Source organism: Leiobunum rupestre, chromosome 2, assembly GCF_980474605.1.
Source record: "Leiobunum rupestre chromosome 2, qqLeiRupe1.1.hap1, whole genome shotgun sequence".
Taxonomy (NCBI): domain Eukaryota; kingdom Metazoa; phylum Arthropoda; class Arachnida; order Opiliones; family Sclerosomatidae; genus Leiobunum; species Leiobunum rupestre.
The window spans coordinates 81,051,881-81,072,159 of record NC_143385.1 but is presented as its reverse complement, the minus strand read 5'-3'; the positions used below and the strand labels follow the sequence as shown (position 1 = coordinate 81,072,159).

The 20,279-nt window shown below is 39.4% G+C and overlaps 1 long non-coding RNA gene across 1 annotated transcript; it reads right to left on the bottom strand.

Annotated features, from left to right (window-relative positions):
• Positions 1 to 146: 146 nt before the first annotated feature.
• Positions 147 to 2,217, bottom strand: LOC149959469 (uncharacterized). The gene is made up of 3 exons (XR_016478389.1): positions 2,076 to 2,217; positions 1,378 to 1,515; positions 147 to 321 (listed from the first exon to the last, which is right to left on the bottom strand). It is a non-coding gene; the product is annotated as an uncharacterized LOC149959469 (long non-coding RNA).
• Positions 2,218 to 20,279: the final 18,062 nt, after the last annotated feature.

The following is a 20,279-nucleotide window of genomic DNA, read 5'->3' as shown; positions in this document are numbered from 1 at the left end:
GCCACAATCAATCTCGAGTTGTTGATTTTGGTTCTTTGGACGCTGGTAGTACTTATTCAGTTCGTTCGACAATTTAAACAATTGGGCTTGGTTGTAGAGCGGTTGAACGTAAAACTCGAAGGGATTGTCTACACAAGTGACCAGTATCTTGAACGACGAGTTCTCCAACAGGCGCATTGTTCGATATTTCCGGAACGTAGTGTCGCTCTCGTTTGCTTCCGGTAAATGGCATCTATGGGTTGCGTTTGTTGAGGATTTCTCAACAGCCCCAGATTTCAAGAGGGAATTGAAAAAATCCGCGTTCCTGATCTGATCAGTTTCCTGCGAATGGAACCAGTTATTATCCTCAAGCGTGATTTTTCGACCTTATACAACAAGATTGTTTTAATAAAACTCTTAAATATTTATATCTCTATTCTGGAAATAAGAGCCTATTTTAATCCGCGTCGACTCTGCTTCATTTCAGTCTAGACGGATACTTCTAACGTAAGCGTATATTATAAACTTCTGTTACCACGACAGAATATTCTGAGGCCGAAGTGGAATGACAGAAATAATTTTGGAGATGATTCACCATAAAATGTGAACAGACAAACTAGGGAAATTTTGGTGACGTTTTGGGGGTTGTAACAATTTATTGATCTGCTATTTGGAGAACGCCAAACTTAGGAGTCGAATTATAAAACGACTTTAAATTTTTGTGGCACGAATCCTTTGAATTGCGTAATGAATATCATAAACTGATTTCATCCGCCAGATTGTTTAAAAAATCTTGTATTCAAAATTGCGCTTCTCTATTTCAAAACTATGATTATTAAGGTGCTTAATCATAAGAAAATAAGTTATTTTAAAAAAAAAGTGTCTTTAGGCGCTTTCACTTCGCGTGGTTTAAGAAAAGAAATATCTATCGGGAATTTCCAGTGAAACGTCGGCACAAATACTCACAAGGAGAGTGAGTTCGTGTTAAGACGATCTGAAGCGTTGCTCCTAATCCCCCTCTTGCTCAAAAATGAGCTCCTTCCCATAAAGAATCTGGTATCTCATTTGCTCTCTTAAACTAACCTCTTCTAAGGATTTTAAAGCGAACGCGGCTAGAAATGATTCTCGTCTCTTTCGTGGGCCGTTGGAAAATTCAACCCTGACGTCCGCGGATTGCCCCAATTGAGCCACCATCACTAAAAATATGTAGATACCGTCTTGGTTTCCCTAATTTTAAGGATCATTGCTTTGTAGATCGACATTTCATTTTTAAGGTCCAAATTGCCCTTTCGGCACCCTTGCTTAAGATTGGTTAACCTCTTTAAAATGGCATACGTGACTTTTAGAGGAATTATTTAACTTAAAATTTTGTATTTTAATAGCAAATTTCAATCTCACCATGCTTCTGGATTACTGGATTCTGATTCTCCGTTGTCCGTGTGGTCTTTGGTTTGTGGCGTCGGGGAGAAGTAGAACTCCGTGGCTCGAAGACACTTTGGCTGATATTTCCACAATCCTCGGGAAAAGGTGCCGTTTCTAATTGGGATTAATAAATTCATAATTTTTGCGATGAGTTCGAGGAGGGTAACAGAGTGTGAATAAAAATGTTCTCAGGAGTCGAATTATAAGCACCAAGAAGACCAACATTTGAAATTATTGAGAAATTGGAACTTCCAAATGAAATGTCCAAATAATTAACAAACTATTCGCGGCGAACAAACCAAATCATTTTAATTTGGTCATTTAGGATATAGAGTTTTAGCCTTCTTCCTCATAATTTAAAAAGGCTTAAGCAATTTTCCAGTTTCAATAACATTACCACCATTTGTCGGTTTCAAACAAATTGCACTGAATAAGGCAGTGCGTTCTTAAAAATAATCTCGCAACCAAGTACCATCCTGGCCAATTGCGATAAAATAAAAGTGCGTGTCAATAATATTGGAGTTGGCTCTACTTGTGGTATTTGAAAATAGCTTAACATTATTGAAACTACTTATAAATTTTGAATTAAAAACCACAAGGATCTTAAAAAATTAACCTTTTAATTTTGAAAGCATTGTACGACTATTAAAATTTAGTTTTGACTAGTAACTTACATGAAATCTGTTCTCTTCAATAACTTCTTTTGAGTTTGGTTCCTGAAATACTATTTTAAAATATTTCTTTCGAGAACTGTCCCAACTTAGCAAGGGTTCTGCAGCTTTGTTCTGCCTGGTTCAGTCTCGCCTAGTATGGTTTTCAAAATTCTAACTCTTGGACTTTACCTCAGTCGCTCTGCTAACTATGACTCATTTTTCGACTAAAACCTGATACAATTAGAAACCATATGAAATTGAGTTGTGATAAAGTCCAAAGATAAGACATATTTTAGTAATCTGGTATCATGGAGTATCACCGGGTCCCCACAAGAGGGTGGGGGAGGGGGGCTGAAAATTATCGCCAAACTGATAACGTGTTTTAGAAACGTGATTTCCAGCGTTACTTGCCTGAATTTTTAGATTTTCATGATTTCGTGGAAATTTGGGAATTTCCAGAATCATTTCATTGATTATTTTTAAAAAATTTCTTATTTACATAGAATTTTTAGGATAACTCGACTTTTCAAGTGTTTACTTTGTTATGCATTCCAAGGATAATATTAATGATGTATTTAATTATTTAAATTATTTTTAATAAAATCGAGTTTTTTAAATTATTTCTAAACGAATCAGGATTTCAATATGATTTATTGGGATAACCGTGTAATAACTTTGAATATTGATTTTGAACACTTAATTTGATGATTTGAGGACCCAGCTTTCATCAATTCTTTGTAATGTTTTACAGCCACGGTCACTGGGTTTTATGATGCGCTAAATCAGGATGTAATTTCTCAACGGAAGAATTAAGCTAGCAAAATAGTTCTGGGGATGACGTCACTTCTTTCTTCTTGAGTAGTTCCACCACCCAACTGTAGAGGGCGTGGCTGTGTTTAAACACGTCTTTATGGTAATTTCGCGCGAATAATTTCAATTTATTTCAATTTATTTCAATTTATTTGTGCATATGGTGTATACAAAAAAGAAGTTGAACACCGGATCCTAACACATTTTCTGAATCAGAAATTGGAGCGCTATGCTGTAGCGATCACACTCAACAAATTGATGATTAGTGAAACTTGGCAATAAAGAGATACAATCACGAAAATTTAATTTATTTTATTTAATTATCGTTTATTATAAATATTAATAGCTATCTATAAGGAACCTTATATTGAACGTTATTATTTTCCAAAGAATGAGATCTGAAAATAATGTATTTGAATTCCCGTTGCTAAGTTTTAATCACATGCCTTAACTATAAAAAAGGATTGGCCACCTGAGAGGCGAGATGTTTTATTTATGTTTTGCTTATTGGAATAAAAGAGTGATTTTGCAGCATAATGAAATGTCATTTCTTTTATATTTTATTTACGTCCAATGTATTCAAATCCGAAGGCGTGAGGATCTGGTTATCAACAGTTTTTTGTGGAAGGGCACGAGCTGACAGTCTTTTCCGTGTATCGGCTATTCCGGTGCAAGCAGTTTTGTCATGGCTAGTTGCGAAAAATTTCAATCACCTTCAAGGAAGCAAAGATTCATAAGACTCCTGTAGTTCTTATACTTATGTTTTAAAAAATACTTGTGTTCTTCTAAACTGAATTTTAAGGTGATGTTTTTCTGTACACCAAATTCTTTTTGTGTAAAGGTTCGTACAATAGAGCGTTCTATAAAATCGGTGTGGTGTGCTTTCCCCCTTTTGAGTTCAAAGCAGGTGAAATGTTTATTTCCACCCCGGTAATGAAGTCCTATAATAAAGTCTTATGCATCAGTGAAGAATAGAAAGAATTTAAAAATCACGTTAATATAGAAATAATATTTTCTCCAAAACCAAATTTAAGGTACATTGCTCGATCTATAAGGCGGTGGTAGGATTAAAGTTTCATTAAACTTCGAGTTGACCATTTTCCATATTCACCGTTAAGTGTTACCCCCGTAAAGAGCTCGTGTAATAGAATCTAATACAAAAGTGAAAAATCGCAAATTACAAAAATTTACTTTAAAAAAAAATTATGTTTCTTCAGAACCAAATTTAAGATAAACAATATTATCTATGAGGATGTGCTTGTATTAAAGTTCTATTTAATTTCAAGTTTGACCTCTTTGCAAATTTAATGTTGACTGTCCACACCACAAAAGTGAACAGATACAGCAAAATAAACTTCAAATAATGAACCGGCAGCCAATTCTACAAAGTTCTCCTTTTTTCGTATGTAAAAAATTATTTTCGATTACGAAATTAAAAAAACAAACAAAATACGAGCCGAAAATTAAACCAAAAAGCGTCAAATTTAAACAATTGGGGGTTATCCTATCATAGCAGACGAGAGTGCAGGTTTGGCGGCGTGCGCAGTGGGGATTTGAAATAAATTTACTCTTCTTTTAAAACATCCCCCTATGTTTTAAAGACTTTAATTTATCTTCCGAACACCGTTGCATTAGTTGGTTTAAGTTGTGCAATAACATTAACAATACAAACAAAAGCTACTCCATACCCAAAGAATTGTTGATTTGTGCAAATTACCCCCCCCCCCTCCAGAAAGTTGCCAAATACCGTTACCGAGAAGTCCTTATTGACCTTCAATTTATATTGTGATGCAAATATGAACTTTTTAGAAGATTCAATTTCATCCATGAAAACCCTCCGCGTACCATAAAAAATTCGTGATGCTAGCTGTCTAGTGTTTCAATGGAAGCCCAAAGAGGGGCAGCGATAGATTTCGATGGTGAATAGTTGAAACTCTAAATTAACAATAACATTTTCCCGGTAGTGAGTTAGTTTCCAGCCTTCCACGTTAAGCGTTCTTACAGAGATTCAATTACAAATTGATCGCGTAATTTTGGTGTACTTCTGAACAAATCATTAGGCCTAGTACCTGCTCTTTTACTCATCGTCCAAATGGGCTCTTCAGGAATTCTGTCGAGGCAAAGGTCAACGATAACTAGTTTTTCAGTTGAGCAATTTTCTCGCTAGATGCTCCTACCCACATTTTACATCAGAAATGATTGCCACTAGCTTAGAAGCTCTTGTTACAAAATAATAGACTTTGTTTTAACTTTGATGTAATGTAAAACAAAGTTGTGATACTTTATCTATATTTAAAAAAAATGTTCCTTATTTTGATAGGGAAAAGTTCTATTATTCCTCAAATAATTTTTAATATTTTGGTGGCAGCCCTGTCATTATTCCCCTTTGAAAATACTTCCAACTTCGGACGAAATCTCTTCCAAATTTCAAAAACAAAGCAACCCAACAAACACCAACGTCCAGGAAAGTTGATAAATTGATTTTTATTGATGCAAAGTATATTAACTTTTAAAACAAAAAATAAGATATTTAAAGCGAGACAATAGTGACTTCAAACTGTGAGACGTAGCTTTCTGAAAGTGAGACCGTGGTGACATCTTCGTGCATTTAGTAGAAGCGCTTTCCTTTCCTCCACCATCGAACGAGCGGGAGCCACAGATTGTGGAATCTCTCTTGGGCATAACAGGATCGGACGCAGCCCAGACTCGGGTACATTGAGGGCAGAGAGCCGCTGAGGTAATGGCAGAAGCACAATTCTCCAGAGACCATTTCCGAAACGAACGCAGCGCCAACTATGGTCATTACAACAATTACTCGAAGCTCCATTTCTAGAAGATAAAATGAAAGTACTATTAGTACGATACGTAATTGTTCAATGTGGTCGTTTAATTCCAAATAAAGTTGTCGGATAGAGAGAGACCTATACAAAGAAGAACACACTTTCACAGGGGTAACGCTAATTGGCAAACAATTTCTAAATGCCCATATTATTACCAGATGGCGCAAACTACACCTTCTGAGAAAGCAAATACTTCAACCAACTTTAAGTAGAATATTTCATTTATTATTACTATTTTCAAAATTCAATTAGTGACTTACTTGAAATATTTTTTCTTCGATGACGTCTCTTGGCGTTGGCTCCGCAAATAATATTTTTAAGTAATCCGTTCAATTTATGATTGTCCGAGCTAATCAATGTGGCGTAGAACGTTGTTCTGCCTCTGTCAGAGTCGCCTAGTTTCATCTCGACCTTTGTACTTGGCCTTAATCTTTTTGTTAGCTATGACTCACTTGGTACAACTAGGAACTATTTGAAGATAAGATATATCTTATATGTGATCACTTCCTTAGGGGCTGGTGGTTACAATTATATACCAAACTGGTCACCTGTTTTAAAAACGTGAAATCCAGTGATTATTGATTGAATTCTTGGATATCATGGATTTCAAAGAATTGTGGAGATTAGTCATCATTATAACAGATTACTGTGAAATTCACTGATATATCTACTTTAAATTTTTTTTTAATGATTTCTGTTAATACCCATGATTTTTCTAAGAAAATCGAGATATTCAAATTATTTCTAAAGGAAACAGGTTTTTAAGCTGATGTTAATTAATGTATAAAAACTTTGATTTGTATTACCAAATAAGATTTTTCGTTAAGCTTTACAGCCACGTTCACCGAACTAACTCTTGTGACGACGTCACTTCTTTCTTCTTGACTGTGTGTTTACAGGAGTTTTATGGAAGTTTTCATGCGAGTTATCAGATTTCGGATTACCATGATTACTGTGTTTCTCAAGTATTGGAGTTACTTAGGTCGGTGTTACCCCTGGGCCATAGTTACTGGACTGTAAGTGTATTTCACCCCTTCTGAGGCTGACCCCCAGTGCTGTCCCCCCTTGCGACAGCACTGGCCCCTGCGCGTCACTGTTTGGATTTTTAGCGGCAGTTGCGTAGCCAGGGGGGGGGTCAAAGGATCATTAATCTCTCAATGTTCGTTAGAAGATTTTCTAATATATGAAATAACTACGCTTTTCAAAAATTGGTTTGAATTGTGGGTTTCCAGTAATGAACCAGTGACAAAATTAATTCATGACGCAAAACGTGCAATGTGGCAATGAAGCTAAAGTCGGGTTCGTAAGCTCTCTCACAATTTTGGTGCCGAAACACGGGAATAGGGTTTTATATAACTATTTTTGGTTCAATAAAAATAACTGTTAGTGAGATTTCAACCTGTCGATGGTAGACGTTGACAAGCTCATTAAAAATCACGTGACCATGCGCACCAGTGCCACGAATTTAGAGATCATAGAAGAAAAAAGAATGCATTGGAAAGAAAAAGAAAGTAAATTACTCTCAATGAACGACCCCATCCGAGCTGCGATTGACGATTCCAAACGAGAAACTGAGTTCATCGGAACTGAAGAGTGCCACGAAAATCTTATCTCCTGTAAGTTCAAGGCCACGAAACTTACCAGCCAGGCCGTCGGACAAAGACGACACGGAAGATGTCCACTCATCGACCTGTAGTTCCTCCTGCCGCTCTGACAATCCTCTAGTGAAACAACCTCAATTAGAAATTAAGAAGTTCAACGGAGACTCCATTAAATGGCAGGAATTTTGGGACCAATTCGAGACGGCCGTGAGGCGTGGACAAGATGGAGCTGGATTTCTCAGTGAAGTATTTACGTTCGTATCTTGAAGGTCAGGCCGCTAGGACGATTGCCGGCTTGTAAACCCCTAGTTTAAACTACTCGACCGCGATTGACTTTCTTAAAAAACAGTTCGGCAACAAGGAATCTATAATTAGCAGTCACATGAAGAATTTATTAAAAATGGCCGCGGTTGAGCAGTCCCACGATGTAGTAGCGTTAAGAAACCTTTTTGATCTCTGCTAGATTCAAATGAGAAGCCTTGAAAATTAGGGACCACCCACAGAATTGTACAGCGCGCTACGTTCCCCGGTATTAATTCAACTAATTCCAGAAGACATAGTCAAAGCATTTAAGCGTAAGCATGAATTGGGCTCATGGTGGAAAGTAAATGATCTCTGTAAATTCCTTTTGATAGAAGTGACGAGCCGAGAAAAAGCAGCAGAGCTTTCTAAAGCTAGAAATACAGACAAGATCCAAAAGCAACCGTCCGACGGTAAGAACAGTAGTCCCAGCTCAGATGAGAAAAACAGTAATTCCCGCTGATATATGAAAAATAGTAATACATGCCCAGTTAAGAAAACAGTTATCCCCGCTCAGATGAGAAGAACAGTAATTGCCGCTCAGATGAGAAGAACAGGGGCGCAATCCCGTCGTCCTCTTCGGTCTTGAGCGTCACAATGAGCCATAAATTCTGTCTATTTTGCGACCAGACTAATCATTTCACCACCGAATGTACGAAACACACCGCGTTGGAAAGGCGAGCCATAATCCAGCTCAAGCGTCGATGCTTTAATTGTCTCAGAGTACCGCAGAGTTGGCCAGAGTGACCCAGTGCACATGGTGTAAAAGAAAACAAAATTTCACAGTTTGCAATTCCAAAGAGAAAAACGGAAGGGCGGATTCCGAATCTACGGCTCAGTCGGCCAATGAGCAGATTTCCGCTAACTTCCAGTCATCAATATCAAGTGGAGAACGCGTCGTATTACTCCAGACCACTTAACAGATCGTTGAAGGTCAAGATAGTGATCATTCCCGATAGCTTCGCTGTTACTCGACAGCGGAGACCAACTCTACTTTATTAAAGAAGAAGAATATCATTATTGCTTCTTATTATTAGAAATAAAATAAAATTTAATTTTATTAAATAAAACACATGAGAGAAACTCGATTTGTAGGGACTACAGAGCTTACCCAGTATTTGTTTAATCAGCATTTTCCAAAACAGCGTTTTTCAAATCAGCGTTTTGTCAAAATAGCGCTTTGTCATAACAGCATTTCTTTATACAGCGTTTCCCAAAACAACAAATTGTTCAAACGGCGTTTTGTCATAACAGCATTTCCCAAAACAACAAATTGTTCAAACGGCGCTTTTTCATAGCGGCGGTTCTCAAAACCGTATTTTGTCGAAACAGCGTTTCCCAAAACGGCGCTGCTTTCTATAGCACTAATAATATAGGCCTATTGTAATACATATTTTTCTGGAATTTCGGCTAATTTCATTACCTAATGGTTTCTGCCGATAGTTAGTATTGCAAACTTACCTAACCTAACCTTACCTAACCTAACCTAACATAACCCCTGAAGTTCATATGTATGTTATACATTTTCCATCGTCAATTCATATAAATTTTAAGAAACCGCTGTCTTGACCAAAACCGCTGTTTCAAAATCGCTAATTTGAGAAACGCTATATTCAGAAACGCTGTTTATGGAAAAAGCTGTTTTGACAAACCGCTCTACTGAGAAACGCTTGACCAAAAAACGCTGACTAAACAAAACGCTCTTTCGACAAACCGCGGTATTGAGAAACGCTATTTCAACAACCGCTGTTTTACAAAGCGCCGTTGCAACCAAATACTGTTTTGAAAACGCTATTTTAACAAATGCTATTTTAGTCAAGCGGTCTATTCCCTACATACCGAGATACTCTACCTATTTGCTCAGCTTTTGAAAATATTTATCACTAAGCCTAATGATTAATAGAATGGGGGGAGGGGGTTGATGCTAAGATTTACCAAAAATTCAAGAAACGTCAGCTAGCTCAGTACGGCTGAGCACCAAACGCTGGGGTTTGTGACCTACGATGGATGTCGGCATTTAATTCAATCGAAATTGTTTCTGGAACATCGACATTGACGCATTGCAGATGAGCAATTTGGCCATTTCAATTAAAACAGTGTCCGGCCTTCGCACAAAATAAAGTTGAAAGAAATATATCAGTTTTAAAATGGTTTCTTTTTCGTATATATGTAATTATTATTTCAATAAAAATTTTCACATAACACTAAACGTTGCCTGGCAAATGTATAAAGCCCTCTACTTAATCTCTGTTATCAAGTCCAACTAATCACGAAAAACGTCACATCTGAAATCAGTGAGTGGCAATTCCCTTGATCGAAGCTTGTGAAGGTTTACTTCCATTGGGTCATAACTTTGTCTGCTCCGTCGTTTGCTCCAGTGCATTTTTCAAAGGCAGGGCCCTACCCCACCGTGGTTTTTCCGTTTTTCCAGGGCGCGCCCTGCCTCTTTATTTCATCTTGACAGGGCACGCCCTCCCTCTTTTTTCCAACTTGCTAGGGCGCGACTTGCTTTTATTTCAAAAATCACTGCGACTTGCGTACTAGTTCGTATAAAATTTTTGTTTATTAACAATATTGATTTTTAGTACCTTGTATCCATTTACTAATAATTCTTCACGTTTCCTACTCTACTGCCAGCCTTCATATAAACCCCGTCACTCTAGTGACCTTAAGCACGGCCAACTTTGATCTCGCGCTATAGCGACCGACCCATTCGTTGAAGTTTATATGTTAGCCTACGAGGCTACGAGCAAAAGATATCTGTATGAGTTGAGCACTCCTAGCGAAATATTATTTTGAGAATAGTTTTTGCATTAAAGACAATATAAAAAAAACTGTATGAGTTCAGCGCCACGCTCGTTTTTGTGGGAAAATCCTTCCCCACGGAATTTCGGTGACGGGCTGGCCGCTATAGTGCGAGATCAAAGTTGGCCGTTTTTAAGCGTCCGGTTACCCTAACAGTAACAGCAGACTGTTTTTATACTGATTCTAGTCAACTCGGTGCGGCCCCTGAGGGGTCGGAGTGTGCAATAACTGGTGGCTTTACCGGGGAGTCGGGGTCCGGCTCTTGTAACCCAGCACGGGAGGTGGCGCACTGGGAGATGTTAGCTCCGTCCAAATGGTCCTATCTCCACCTCCGACTTTGGTCCGGTGTGGGCGGGTAACTGGGCTTAGGCCCAGACTACCGGAGAGGGGCCGGGCAAACTGGCCGTCTTGGCGGATTGAGTTGCCTGCTGTGGGGCTACGGGCCTTCGTTTGAAGGCACGGTGGACTCATGTCCCAGCCTTTTAGGGTTCCACCGGGATTTCCGGTGCCAGCTATGCCGGTTTATGCGGTCTGCCGTGTGCCCGCCGTTCCCCTTTAGGTGCTCTTTCCAAAGGGCTTGGCTCTCTGCCTTTCTAGGAAGGGTGTCGGCTGGCGTTGCCAGAGCATCCGCTCTTATTCCCACTGCTGTGTGCGAAGTGGGGGCTGGTCGCCCCATTGCTGCACCTTCTGCTGGGTTGGGTGGCTTGCGTCGAGGGCGCGACCATCGGTAGTGGGGTTCTGCTACCCATGCTGGTTTTGCCGCCTGTCCGGGTCTGTGGAGGCTGGCGTAGGGCATAATGATGACAGACCTCCGGTGGTGTGGTTTCAATCTTACCGGGTACACCGAGCTATAAATCTGACACATGTCCAGTCAATTCGGTGCGTTTTTTTTTCTAATTAATTGTTTTTTAATAATATTAGCGAATGATTTCATATTTAGAAAACACGATTATTGTTTTTGGTTATCTTAGTCTAGTCGACAATTTACGTTTCATGATTGTAATTAAATATTAAATTTTATTAAAAAAATTATACGAAGAATTCGGTGACATAGGAAGGCTGAGTTTTACTATTAGCCTAGCCTCGCAGCCTCGGATAAATGGTGATTGAATTTATGAATTTTTCCCGTAGGAAAGTACCATGACAATTGTAATACATTATCTAGGTACGGCCAACGTACGAAATCGAAGTTGGCCGTACCAGGTAGCGCCTCGGTTCTTTTTTTAGGACTACACTACGGGTCGGATGTTCTCGAGTACAAGTACAGAGGAGTGGCAGCAGTTCATTGAGTGTGATCGCTACAGTTTTCTCATTTCATACGATTTATAGAGCTTCTTTTTGTGATTAAATAAATGTATTGGTATCCCATGTTCAATATATTTTCCCACGTGAAAACTTCCATAAAACTCCTGTTTTTCTAGATTTTCTTAGAAAAATTAAAGGTATTAACAGAAACCATTAAAAAACATTTTAAACAGATATATCAGTGAATTTCACACAATAATCACAGTAAACTGTTAAAATTATGAGTAATCTCCAACATTCTTTGGAATCAACGAAATCGAAGAGTGCAGTTAATAATCACTGGATTTCACGTTTTTAAAACACGTGATCAGCTTTCCTATAATTCCAACCCCTTCCCTCCCCTTCGCCATCTGTGGGGTCCCGGTGATACTTCGCGATACCAGATAAGAGAGTGATAACTTATTAAATACATCTTCTCTTCAAATAGTCCCTAATTGTACCAAGGGTTAGTCAAAAAGTGAGTCATAGCTAACAAATAGCCTAAGGCCAAGTCCAAAGGCGACTGTAACAAAGGCAGAACAACGTTCTACGCCACATTGTTTAGCTCGGACAATTATTAACTGAACGAATTACTTAAAATAGTATTTGAGGAGCCAAAGCCAAGAGAAATCATCGAAGACAAAATATTTCAGTTAGTCACTAATTGAATTTAGAATTTAGTCATAGAATATTCTACTTTTAAGTTGTCACTCGGTGTAGTTTTCGCCATCTGGTAAGAATTCAGGCATTTAAAAATTGTTTGACAATTAGCGTTACCAGTGTGAAAGTATCTTCTTCTTTGTATACGATAACTTTATTTAGAATTCAAGAACCACATTGAACAATTACGTATCGTATTAATAATGCTTTCATTTTATCTTCTAGAAATGGAGCTTCGAGTAATTGTTGTAATGACCATAGTCGGCGCTGCGTTCGTTTCGGAAATGGTCTCTGGAGAATTGTGCTTCTGCCATTACCTCAGCGGCTCTCTGCCCTCAATGTACCCGAGTCTGGGGTGCGTCCGATCCTGTTACGCCCAAGAGAGATTCCACAACCTGTGGCTCCCGCTCGTTCGATGGTGGAGGAAAGGAAAGCGCTTCTACTAAATGCACGATAATGTCGCCCCAGTCTCACTTTGAGAAAGCTACGTCTCACAGTTTGAAGTGTAGATTGTCACGTTTTAAATACATTGTTTTATGTTTTAAAAGTTAATATACTTTGAATCAATAAAAATCAATTTATCAACTTTCCTAGACGTTGGTGTTTGTTGGGTTGATTTGTTTTGGGAAATTTTGAAGAGATTTCGTCTGAGGCGGGAAATATTTCCAAAGGGGAATAATGACAGGACTGCCACAAAATATAAAAAATTATTTGAGGAATAAGAGAACTTTTCCCGATCAAAATAAGGAACATTTTTAAAATAGAGAGAAATGTAAAAACAAGTTTATCTTGGTTTCATCTAAAGTATCACAACTTTGTGTCTTAGCTTCTAGGAATCAATTCTGATCAAGAATTATGGCCATCATACCAAGGCCCTGATCGCTTACGAGCTTGCCTGTACACCGATTAGGTGGACATTTTACTCTTTGCGGGAAGCGTGTCCACGGATTTCGTGGGCTGGTCAGCCCTTTCGCCACCAAAAGTAGGCGCATCTAGCGAGAAAAAATTGCGCAACAGAAAAACCAATTATCGTTGACCGGACCTTTTAGAGCTCGGTGGAACAGGTAAATTAACCTTAAAAATTTCGATTATACATAAAAATTTATTACTGGATATTATAAGCGGTTATAAAACGATTTAATATGCCAAAATTTGGTTTTTATTCGGATAATTTTTGGTTATGGATAAATATAAATAAAACGGATATTTCTTATTGAAACCCCCAGCTCTACGCAGGTAGCAAAATTTCTTTGATAAACCTTTGATGAATAATTGATAATAAAACTTTATTGACTCGTTGATCATGTCCGGCTAAGGAACGTGTTAAAAAAAAGTTTTTAGAAACGTTTTATCATAAGCCTATGGTTTTATCAACAATTTTGAACGTTTATTAGAGTAACGTGCAATAGAAGTAATTTTCGCAACTTTTTTAAACGTTCATTCACCTATTTTAAAACCATTATATTAACGCTTAAATTGTTTTAATATCAGGTATATAGATACAAAATACAAATGAGCTTCAAATTCAGGTACTCTTGCAAATTATATAGGATTTGGAGCTCGCACCTCCAAATTGAAGTAAAAAATCTCTTGCTGAAACTGCAAGCTTTCTTTTTTTGACGATTTGAGATATAAAAATTCTTCATTTTGCAATCTATGATACCATTAAAGCCTAAAATAATATAAAACCAATTAAATTTAAATAAAGAATCTAGTTTATTTTGAGTTTCAATTAACTCTAACATATTTAAGCTCATTCCTCAAGCTGCAGGTCTATTTTGTGATGTATTAAGATATCAATTTGCAATGTACATTAAGGTTTAAAAATTGACCAATTAAATTTAAATACATTTTTTTTTGGTAATAGCGGATAACAGACTAAAGCCAAGTGGTTTTATGGTTCTAGTTTAAAAAAACTCTTTTTTTTTTCAATCTCTTAGCTTGGTTTATATTTCAAATAAATAAAAATCGATAAAAATATAAAAATTACAGTTAAAACCCCGATAAAAGGTCATATGTAATTTTCTTGAATTATTACTACTACGGCTATTTTTGATCAACTAAGCCAATACACTTAGCAACATCTTCAAAAAACCTTTCTAGAACAGGTAATTCTACCTTCCCTTGCGATAACATTAAAATATTGTAAAATCTCCCCAAAAATTAAGAATATTATCCTGTATCTGACCAAATTTAAATGAAATGCCCTAAATGTTCCTCAAGAGCTGATGACTAAAACCAAATGTTATTATGGTTCTAGTTTAAAAAGGAATATTTTTATCAGAGCATAATAAAGGCGGTATAATTCAAATACCTGAATAATTAATATTTCACAGTTTAATTAAAATTAAATCCCTAATTTGAAATATTCCATTACCTTTATCTTTCTAAAAAGCTTATAACAATAAACAGAATAAGAAAGCATCTAGAAATACCAAGAACTAATTAACGTAATAAGAAAATTGAGGGAAACGAATTATATAACTATCCTCGCGGAGTCGCGTACTCTAAATTGAAACGGCGTCTGCTTATCGGTCGTAGTCATGTGACTATCTATAAAGTTTCGCCATCTAACGGCTTTTAAGTTACTTTTATTTTTGTGAGGTTAAAGACGGGGGCCCTCATAAAGGGAAATTTTCGGTCGGATAAGAAAAATAATATTGTTAAAGAAAATATTAAAAGCATTGTGATTCACCTTAAAGATTCCTCTTACAAGTTACATTGGTGTGAAACACTAAGGCTTAGTAAATGCCAAAGTTCATCACAAACAGGAAGGCGAGCAGGAAGGTCAACATTATTCTAGTTAATGCAACATGGAATAAAGGCCTTATCTACACCAAGTACCTGGAAACTTGCTCTTAGAGTTGAACCACTAATAACAATTCTAAAAGGGTTCGCAATTATGTTTTGTTCAGTCATTTCTACACTACTCTGAATTGTATTGAAATGAAAGATCACGATAATTATGTTCATTGAAAATGTGGTGGCTTCTTACAGGAATAAAAAAAAACGTTTACAATGTGATATGCCACTAAGTTTTTATCTAAAAATAACCATCGTCATGAAGGCAGTGTGGCCGAGTGGTCTAAGGCACTGGTTTTAGGCACCAGTCTCTTTGGGGGCGCGAGTCGAAGGGTCTCGTTTGCTTTTTCGTCGGGAACGGTTGTCTTTTTTACGCTCTCGTTCTCGGTGTTTTCTTGCGGCGGTACGTAACACTTTTGCGGTTTTCTACCGTGTTTTCTTTTTCCCTTTTTCGATTTTTCATTTTCGTGTTTGGGTTTTATTTTTCTTCTTACGGTTGTCCCAGATTTCGGGAGGCCGCCACTATGGAGGCGCTAAAGCGTAGCGTCTTTGTGGTTGTCGAGTCATTGACTCCGGATATTGCAAAGGAGAGTATTGCAGTATCGGTTAAAATGGTTTTCGGAACTGATGCTATTTCATCGGTCGTCCCTGGTGTATGTGGATTTTTTGTTTGTTTTTGTACTGACGCGGACGCGGAACAATGTATTAAATCGGGGTTGGGGGTAGGTGGTGTTTTACGGGCGGTCGAAAGTGTATCGGCACGATCTGTTATTTTGAAGTTTCTCGAAGTGCCAGAGTTTGTCACGGACGACGCTATTCGCGTTAAACTAGAAGCTTACGGGTGTGAACTTAAAGGCGCTTTTGTGTGGGTAAAGTCCGATGGCTTGTATTACGGGGAGCGTAACGTTCGCGTCACGTTGCCTCAAGGTGTATCTTCGCTGCCTTACAGTTTAAAGGTATTGGATGTGATGGGTTGTGAAAACGTTTATCGCGTTCGCCACGAAGCGCAGACTCGGGTTTGCAACGGTTGTCTCCATTCCGCACACCTGTATCAAGATTGTCCCAACAATATCTGTCGTCGCTGTGGTCATGGTGGTCATTTGGCCAGGTCATGCCCTGGGTGGGGTACTGGCGCCTCAATGATGGAAGATCGTCGACGTGATATTTCCCGTCGACAAAGAACAAAGGACAGAGGATCCCGCAAATGTACGACCTGGTGGGTCTGATATGTCAAAGCGGAAACCAGAAGGTGACATCGACATGGCTGATGCTGATTTAGACGACTCGCTTTTTGCCAATCGCCTTTCCAAGGTTGCGGTGGGCAGTGGGAAGCATTCCCTTCCCACTTCGAGTTCAGATTTGGATCTCGCCAAACGTCAACTACCTTTCAATCAACCTGGGTTCCAGTTTCCGTCGCTAGAGGCAGCTCGGAACGCGAGTCTTCCTCCGTCTACTACTGCACCGTCTCCGGGAGCTGCTTTGTCTTCGTCATTCTTCCACCCTCCATACGCTCATGGTTCTCCGGGTAATTTCTCTTAATATCAATGGTCTACGTGATGTCATTAAGATGAAAGAATTAGTGGAATATGTAAAATCATTTGACATAATTTTTTTACAAGAAACTCATTGGGATTCGTCTCATGTTGCGCTTTTTAAAAAAATGTATTTCGTTAAATGTTTTTTTGTAACGATGACGCAACGGGGTTTTGCGGGGTGTCAATTTTAATTAATCCGAAACTCGATTTTAAAACTGCAAGTGTTTTTCATATTGTTCGGGGTCGTAGTTTATTAGTTTCGGCTGAATTATCCGGTGATCTATTTCATTTTTTAAATGTGTACGCGCCTAATTCGGCGAATGACCGTGAGTTGTTCTTTACAACCATCAAATCTAACTGTCCTACCGGCCGTTTAATTTTGGGCGGCGATTTTAACGATATTTGCCATAGCCTACGGGACCGCCTTCCTGCTAGTTGTAGACCTAACAAGTCACAATTTACGGCCTTTCATAGACTTGCCGCCAAATTACATGTTACTGACACTCTTCGACTCAAAAACAATGAGAAAAGGGACTTTACGCGTTCTGGTTACGTTTTGGCCGGTTTATCCGCTCTCGCATTGATTACATTTTCGTAAAAAAATTTGATTCTTTGAATATTCAAAATGCTTTTATTCGTGACTGTCCGATTTCCGATCATCGCGCCGCGATCGCCCATTTTGATTTTGGAGGAGTTCCTCGGGGCCCTGGAACCTGGTCCTTTAACGATTCACTACTTGAGGATGAGGTTTTCTGTTCGTGCGTCAGGCGGATTATCACTAGGAGTCGCTCACGCGAATACTATTCTACGGATATTTTTGACTGGTACGAAACCCTCAAACGTACAATTCGTGATTACGCAATATTTTACGGGAAAGCCGCCGCTTCCGAACGTCGGCACACCAGGACGCTCTTGGCTTGTCAGTTGGAAGAGTTGTCACGTCGTTTATCAATGCAAGACCCGGTTTGTGGCGAATTCGTCAAAGTTCAAAATTTGATCAAGGAACATGACCACTATCTATTGCGGGGCGCTGTAATTCGCTCCATTACCGAGTGGAGTGATTTGGGGGAGCAACCTTCGGGCTATTTCTTGAGTCTCGAAAAACATCGGCAAACCCGGCGGTCAATTAAAAACTTGACTTTAGCAGACGGCTCATCAATTCACGATGGCGCTTCCGTTCGTCAGGAAATATTTTCTTATTATGAACACATGTATCGCGCGTCATTCTTTTACCGAAAGACGGCGACTTAACGTTATTGTCTAATTGGCGTCCCATCACGTTGCTCAACGTCGACCGTAAAGTTATTGGTAAAGTCTTGGCTACTCGCATGGCATTGGTGGCGCCTACAGTCATTTCGCCCTGCCAAACTGGAGCTATTCGTGGCCGTGATGTCGCGGGCGCAACACGATACCTTGGCGACGTTGCCTCGTATCTGGCACTCCACAGACAGCCGGGTCTTTTCTTGAAAATGGACTTACGGAAAGCGTACGATTTCGTGAACTGGTCATTTCTATTCCGGGTACTGCAAGCTTTCGGGTTCGGTCCCCATTTTCTCCGATGGATTCAACTACTCCTGGTGGGTGGTCGTACACCGATCAAGGTCAATGGTTTTTTGACGAACTTTTTTCGTTATCGCAGTCTTCGAGTATCCCGCATCTGCGTATTTGCAACAGCGACTCCCCGGTACTCTTTCAACATGTAGACGACAACACTTTGTCTTTAGCGGCTGAAACTTCGGTACGCGTCGTGGTATCGATTTATCATGACTACGGCAGCGCTTCTGGGGCGGTTATAAATCTGGACAAAAGTAGCGGGCAATGGCTCGGTTCTTGGACAAACCGACCAGACAAACGGATTGAAGGAATTCTGGTATCCAAGGAGCCATTAAAGGTCTTAGGGGTAGTACTTCGAACCACGCTCTCTCTATTTTACGTATTATGGCTGTATTGCGCGCGTGGAAACGGCGCCCGCTATCACTCTTCGGGAAAATAATAATAATCAATTGTATGGCCACTTCCAAGCTTTGGCACCCCACTCGTGTATTGCCTTTGTCGAATAAACTTGCTGCCCAAATAAAAGCTGCTTTTCTGAACTTTATTTGTGGTTCTGGCTATCACGCTCTCGCTTATTCAACGCTGATCAGACCAAAGGTAGTCGGCGGTTTTGGCTTAGTGGACGTCGTCCAGAAACTACACTTTATGCGCATCCAAGAGTGCCAAACACTCATCCTGCGTGAGTTACCCGTTCATGACGAATCCATACACAACAACTTACAGTTGGAATACGGCAGTGGGTTGACAAGACAAGAAGAAACTTTCCGTCCGTTATTTAATCGGGCTCTGCTTGGGCGTATGCCGCCTCGCTACGTCGAACTCCTCACAAGTTGGCACTCGCATCTTACGACTATAGGCTCTACCGTGATGCCTCGGTCAGATCCACTTTCCGAACCACTGTTTCTGAATCCTCGAATTTCTTTACCACAGCGCTATCACAAAAAATCCCGTATTATGGCTCAGGCTGGCTTCAAAACACTGCCCGACATCCATTACGAAGTCATCCCCGGTTTTATACGACCTCATGCCTTGATTGAACAGTGCCTGATCGAACTCCCTTATAGTGATTTACCTATCGATCGACTTCTCGAATTGCACACCTTGATCCGGTCTGCACTGCCAGCTGACTGGGCTGTTCTCTTTCATGTTTCAGCGCCTCCGGTGCTCTCGTCGTCGGATCGGTCAATTCCTTACCTCGAAATCCGCCGTAACGCTAGTGAAATTTTAAATACGCCGCAAGTTTAAAATCTATTGCCTTCGATCGTTTTGCGGGGACATTCCCTGAATCTTCCGGCGAAGAACGCTGGCGGTCTTTCTTTGGGGGTCCCCTCCCTCGAGTGAAGTTTAAAACTTTGGCCAACACTACCCTTGGAGCCACTTTATCCTCTACCAATTTCAAAATTATTCATCAAGCTCTCGCAGTGAAGAGTCGACTTTTCAAAGCTGCTCTTGTGACAACGGATCGTTGTCCATTATGTGACAATGCCCCCGAAACGGTTGCACATTTGTTCCTGTCTTGCTCGGTAACGCGACACACCTGGCACCAAGTATTCACAATGTTGTCAATCTATTTGCAACAACCAGGCTTTCAATTCGGTAGCGAACATTTCGAACTTATTATTTATCACCGCGTTGATCGGAAATTGGGACAGTATAACGACTTTTGGCATTGCCTTTTTCTATTAATTAATTAGTATATGACGAATATGTTTAGTTTCAGGCACCAGTCTCTTAGGGGGCGCGGGTTCGAATCCCGCCGCTGTCATTATTCAAATTTGTAGAAGGTATGTTTTTAGAGGCGTGGGAAAACAATTTCACAGCATTTAGACAATATTTTGGGAAATTTAAAACCAAATGAAGTCAGTGTGGCCGAGTGGTCTAAGGCGCTGGTTTTAGGCACCAGTCTCTTCGGGGGCGCGGGTTCGAATCCCGCCGCTATCATTATTCAATTTTGTAGAAGGTATGTTTTAAAGGGGTGGAAAATTTGTTTTACAGCATTTAGACGATATTTTTTTAAATTTGAAACAAAAAGAA